Source organism: Cyclopterus lumpus, chromosome 7 (assembly GCF_009769545.1).
Source record: "Cyclopterus lumpus isolate fCycLum1 chromosome 7, fCycLum1.pri, whole genome shotgun sequence".
NCBI classification, from domain to species: Eukaryota; Metazoa; Chordata; class Actinopteri; order Perciformes; family Cyclopteridae; genus Cyclopterus; species Cyclopterus lumpus.
Genome location: NC_046972.1, coordinates 10,928,854 through 10,934,853, shown reverse-complemented (window position 1 = coordinate 10,934,853; position 6,000 = coordinate 10,928,854). Strand labels below are relative to the sequence as shown.

At 41.9% G+C, this 6,000-nt stretch overlaps 1 long non-coding RNA gene across 2 annotated transcripts in view; it reads left to right on the top strand.

Annotated features, from left to right (window-relative positions):
* The first annotated feature begins 811 nt into the window (after positions 1 to 811).
* LOC117733581 overlaps positions 812 to 6,000 on the top strand; it is a 32,771-nt gene continuing 27,582 nt past the window's right edge. For both annotated transcript variants that reach the window (XR_004609752.1, XR_004609751.1), the window contains exons 1-2: positions 812 to 986; positions 2,498 to 2,554. This is a non-coding gene — a long non-coding RNA (uncharacterized LOC117733581). The remainder of the gene's footprint in view (positions 987 to 2,497; positions 2,555 to 6,000) is intronic.

The following is a 6,000-nucleotide window of genomic DNA, read 5'->3' as shown; positions in this document are numbered from 1 at the left end:
ATTTATCCCCGTAGGGAAATTCTTCACTGCATTTGACCCATCCTTAGTTATTAAGGAGCAGTGGGGCTGCAGTGAAGCGCCCGGGAAGCAACTGGGGGTTCAGTGTCTTGCTCATGGACACTTCGACATGCAACATTATGTCAATTATGCCACTAAAATAATCATGTTAAAGGTGTTGAACTGAAATTCAGAGCATAAAAAAAGAAAGTAAAGAACCCACAAAACCACAGTTCGGAGGGTTCTAGCTGCTGAACAGTTGGATATTTGCCTCAGGACCTGGTGGAGACCAAAATAGAGCTAAAAGGAGAGATTTAATTCATACAATGCTAGTGTTGCTCCATGTCGGCTGAGTGAGCAAATAGGCAACTGGTTGCTAACTGTGTCACTGTCGTGTTCACAGATCTTTTTGATGACCCCAAGAGGTGGAATGTTTTTTGTTTTACAAAAACAATTTAACATTAACTCAACTCCAAAATGTAAATAAATTGGCATTGTTAAAGCAATATTTTGGACTCAGACTCTGGACCTGGACTTGACTTGGATGAAGTTGGCCTTGACAACAGACCATGCCCCGAGCAATAACTACTTAATTTGCTTGTGGCAATTTATTAAAAGATCAAAATATGCTTCTCTTTATTAATTAAAAACACACACTCATATAAAACATAGTGAACGAGTAAATTGTTTCGTCAAGCTGTCAGCTTCAGACGCCACAACTGAACTCCATGCCTGGTTTTCTAAGCAACACCTGACAACCGAGCAATTCAATTAACGACTCCTCTTCCCACTTGGAGCCGGTCTCCAGGGCAGATCTTCCGGGCGACTCGCCCTGTCAGAAAATTAGAAAATGCTAAAATAAAACCCGAAAAACTGAAGAAAAAAAAACATGTGGCAACTTTATGAATGAAAGCGCCCACGATATCCACCGTAAACAAACACGTCCCTTTTGGTGTGAAGTCACCGAAAGACAACGACGTATACCTCAGGTAAGAGTTTTGCTTTTCCTCTCAACTACGCGCTCCCTTCAAAACACACCGCTCTCTGCTCAAAGCGGCAGCAAAAGTGTGGCTCGCCGCAGGCACTGGCACCGAAAACGAGCCCTTTGAAGCAGTTTTAAACAGCAGTTTTAAAAATACAAACATGACACTGAAGGACAGAGACTTGACGTGTGGACTTGTCGGTCAACACGGTGTGAGTCGCAGCCCCGGTGCGGCGGTGGCGGCGGCGGCGGCGGCTGCGGCGACAGCAGCAGGTCTGGAGCGACTCAGTCCGTTCGTGAGCCCGGACCGTGGCTTTGAAAACGCCGGCGAGGGGGGACCAGCAGCCTCCCCCCCCAAAAAACTTTGTTAATTCCCCCGATGGTCAAATTCAAAGCCCGTCAAAAGACCGGATGCACTCTGCGGGCGACCAAACGTCCCCCTGCAAAGTTGACACAGCAACTTGTCCCCTCTGCGAGTTGGACGCATCTGCTCCCATTGCCCAGCATATGAAGCGGGGAAAGGACAGGGCCGGTGTGCGATATTCTATTATTTGTTCTGCGGCTCAAGATCTACAGTCGAGCTCATTACTGTCCGCTGACATAAAAAAAAATTTAATAAGCGACAAGAATGAGCGGCTTTTGAGTGCGACTTCTTTTGCCGAAACTGGCGTTTTTTTTTGTCGTGAAAAACTTAGTGAAACTCCTTCGCTCGCTTGTAAACAGGTAGTAGCCCTCATACAGTATCATTTACCGTAAATAGAGGAACTATACTGTAAATGCAATCAATATTCAAAGCCCGAAATGCGGAACTTCTGCTGTTGAAGATTGTCTGTAAATGACTTTTGAAAACATATTTTTCTTTATCTCGCGTGTGTAGTATTGGGGCTGTATCGTGTCAGATAGTGGCCCACAGTGTAACCTGCTACAAGCACGACTTCCTCAAAATGTGTGTGCATAAATGCCATGAATAGATTTCACATTATTATTAATGCGTTTTGGAAATCCTGCTTATTTGCCCAACATGACGTCACACACTTTCTGACACAACTGGTAAAATAATGTTCCTGCTCTCAGTAGCTGAAAGGCAGGTTTTTCTGATTCTACTATCTGTAGAACAAACAATCTGTTAAAGAACACTCTATGTATCCTGCGCGTTTGATGAGCTGTGATCTCTTCAAAACACCGCTTTGATGTGAGATTTAATTTAACATGCTTTTGTGACAGGTCACTGTTGGTTCTCTTGTGAATTTATACATGTCTGTGTTGCCAATGTGTTTGTTATTATTCTCAGGGATGAAGATGAGGACAGGAATAGATCACTGGCACTTTAAACCCGGAGTTCTCATATTCTCACCGGATCTTTCTCCTTTGCTAATTATTGTGTTGTTTTCAGAGCAAATATGTCATATCCATGGCGACCAGGCAGGTTTATTGTCTCTCCCGTGCAATAGCTCACAAAAGTAATTAATTATCCTTTTTTTCTCTCTGTCTCTCGCCCTTCTGTCTTTGGTTAAACAGATCATTCATGGAAAGCCATCTTCTATATTAAAAATGCCACTGCTACTACAACACGAGGTAAACATTACATTTTTTTCTTTTCAATTTGACCGTTTTTGTGCTTTGATTTCTTTTGTCTCACAAATTAGTTGTAGATTAAAGACGTGCACAATGTAAAAAGATGCATTATGGTCACAGTGTGTTCTTTTGAGGTATTTTCCATAATGGCCTCATAATGCAGCAGCTGTGCAGCCTAACTGTTGCAGATGTATTCATGCATGCAAAGCAAGCACACACTTGACACTTAAACCGGCGAGCTTAAAAACACATGTTTAGACATGAAATTATCTTGCATTTTGTGTGATTTGAATAACAAGCATTAGCCAGACTAAAGATAAGTTTACTTTCGTGGTGTCTCTTATTTTACGAGGTCACCAAAAATAATAAGCAACAGCAGGTGACACTACAGGGTACAATAGTTCACCTCCGTGCATTGCAGAGGCATTGTACATGCTCTTTCGTCTGTCCAAAGAGAGCTGTAAAGTGATCAGTTGAAGCAGTTTCCAGCTCTTCATCCTGTGTAACTCTGGAATGTGACGGCATGTGTCCGCTGTCCGAAGGTCCATCTCTATCTGGACACCAGCCAGCCTTCACTGTCAGACTGGTTGCACAGGTTCTCATCTCTCAGCATTGATGAGACAGTGCAATATCCATCTGTCTAACATACTGCCCTTCTTTCTCTACCTCTCTCTTGCTCGCTATACCGTTGTCATTTTTCATCGTCACCAGAGTTAAAAGTAGTGCTCGGTATATTTACTGGGCCGAGAAAGCAGAGATGCTTTTTTTGTCAATTTTTGCTCTTTTTATTGCAATTTGTTTGTTTATTTCAGTGTTTATGGGTGTGTTTCTCTATGCCCTTTTATTGGGTCTCTCTCTATCCTTCTCTCTCTAAAATGGTACTTGAATTGTTGCTGTGCTCCTGGCTCATTCGACTATTTGAGAATCTCAGTGGTTAATCAGTGTGCGATGCCTCCAACGTTCTTATTTCCTGCAGCCCTATCAGTCAGTGAAATGCCTCATGTCTCATAAGTACCCATCTGCATCTGTCAAGGGGTGTGTAGAATTAAACCCATGTGTATTCCTATTCTGTTTGACCTTGGCTGTGGACCTCAGGTCTTTGATGTCAAATAAGCGTCAGTAATCCCAGGCGGCATTTGACAGGCTTCAGGAGCCATTACTTTTGTTTCCCAGCTCATAAGCTTTATCAATTGCCCTCAGTGTAATGATTTTGTATACAAATTCACACTACCACAACCACAGTGTTTTGCCTAGTAAAAATATACTGCCTTTAACACCTACTGTTATACCCGCACAAATAGCACACATGTTTTTTTAATCATCATTATTGTTTTTTATTTTACTGCTAAGGAAATGTCCTTTTTGCATGCTTGATCAGCCAGTAGAGAAATCCAATATAATGGAGGTTCAAGGTGAATTGCATCCCGTGCATTTCCCCCCTTCGACTGAGGGAATATTCCAGAGCAAAATAAACAAATCACACAGACAACAGTAATATAGGGTTGATTTTGAAGGCATGAAATAAGTATCGATTAAATCCTGCAGTTCATAGATGAAAATGGCCTTTTTGGTAATTTGTCCTGGGTCCTTTCAATATGATGGAGACAGAGAGAGAGGCATATACAGGGGGGGGGGGGAGAGAGGCATAGACTGGGGGGGGGGGGGGGGGGGGGGGGGGGGGCAGGGCAGGGGGGAGAGAGAAAGAGACTGCAGAAAAGGTGGAGAGGAAGAATAGAGGGAGAGAGTATAAGACAACTGAACAGAGAGAAAGACAGACAGAGAAGAGCTTTCACAGAGTTGAGAAAGGGACATGCTGCCCCTTTCCGAGCTCATTATCATTCTTAATAAGTCTTAAGGAAAGAAGGAGCATTGAGTGTAAATGCACGGTAATCCTTACACTGGCCAAGGTTAGTAGGGACGTCAGCACATGCGCACCGTTCCCAGCTGGCCACTTTGGGACAGGGAGGGGACCAGAGGAGCACAGTTAAGGATAGATGTTCAAGGAGAAAATGAGGACGTTTAGACGCTGTGTAAAGGTTAGGCCCTTTTCCCCCAGCCTGTAGTTCCTACACCACCTGGCAGTGAGTGAGTAAACAGTTCTGCATCAGACTAAAAACAGATGTATTTGGCCATAATAATAGCTAATGACGGCTGTAATAATAATTCAGAAGCAGAATTTAACAATAATTTACGGTTTAGGAATACGAGCTTTGATTAAAAGAGAAATAGGACAGTTTTGACTTTGGCACCAATCGCCACAAGGGATTCAGTCTTGTACCCAAAGTAACTGTTGGCTGCAGTGCATGCCTAATTCACTGTTCTTTGGGTGTGGTCCAAAAGCAAGCATTAAGATGAATTGGATGAACTGGTGACCAATTAACTCATTTGACAAATTGCCAGCCACTTGTAGTGGTTGTTAAACCATGTTGCTTAAATGTAAATCCAATGCAGTGTGTGTTTATGTACTATAGCAAGCTTACAGTCCAGTGTTGTGCAGAATTTCTGCGCATTAATCAAATCAGATGTGAGACATGTCTGGCACATTAATCTTAGTCCACAGTGAAACCACAGCAGACGGTGATTTTCATACTTCCAGTAATTAGTACTGTGAGTGTTTTTTGCTGTCACGTTGTCTCATTAGGGGTCAATTTTAAGCTTTGTTTTGAAATGTACACATTGCAGGTAAAGCACCTAAGGTACTTGAGCGTCTTTTTAAAACTAGAGTCCTGTCGACTGCTACCAATGTGATTGATATAAATTCTGCCCTGTCCACAAATATATACAACTTTCAAAAGAATGGATTTTCCCCAGCAAAATTAACCCCTCAATATAAATGCTCAAGAATGTTTACTCTTTTATTAGCAGTAATAGTGTCATAATTTAATTAAAATTCAGAATCTTGGTCTGATTCTGAGAATTGATTCTCGATTTTAAACTTGTCAATTCAATAAATAGAAAAGCCATTTTTCTGGCTCTCCCTCCAGTGTGAGCCAATGGAACAGACTAACAGGAAACAAACTGAGAAAAGTATGTGGGAGTGTGTTGTATGCCAGAGTTTCCTAATGACAAATATGTGCTACTGGTTACCCTTAATGACCGCATTATAGACTCATCGTGATCCAAATGTTTTTTTTTAGAAGATTTCCTCAAACAATAAACAATGTAATGTTGATTTAGATATTTGTTTTTGCACACGGTACAGGCTATTTGTATCAACTGTATCTTCTAAAGGGTTGACAAATTATCAATCAAATATTTTGACCTTCTTGAAAAGTGGTCTTGGAGCCACTTTGCCATGTTACCAGACATTTTGGTTGGTCAACTTTCTGGATCCACTGACCATCTTCACTTTTAGAATATCATGTGTTTCCTGGCCTAATCTCCAATTTTATATTACTGGTGTATTTGACTTTTGACGAAGACTCTGGGGATCCTCTTGGGAATAT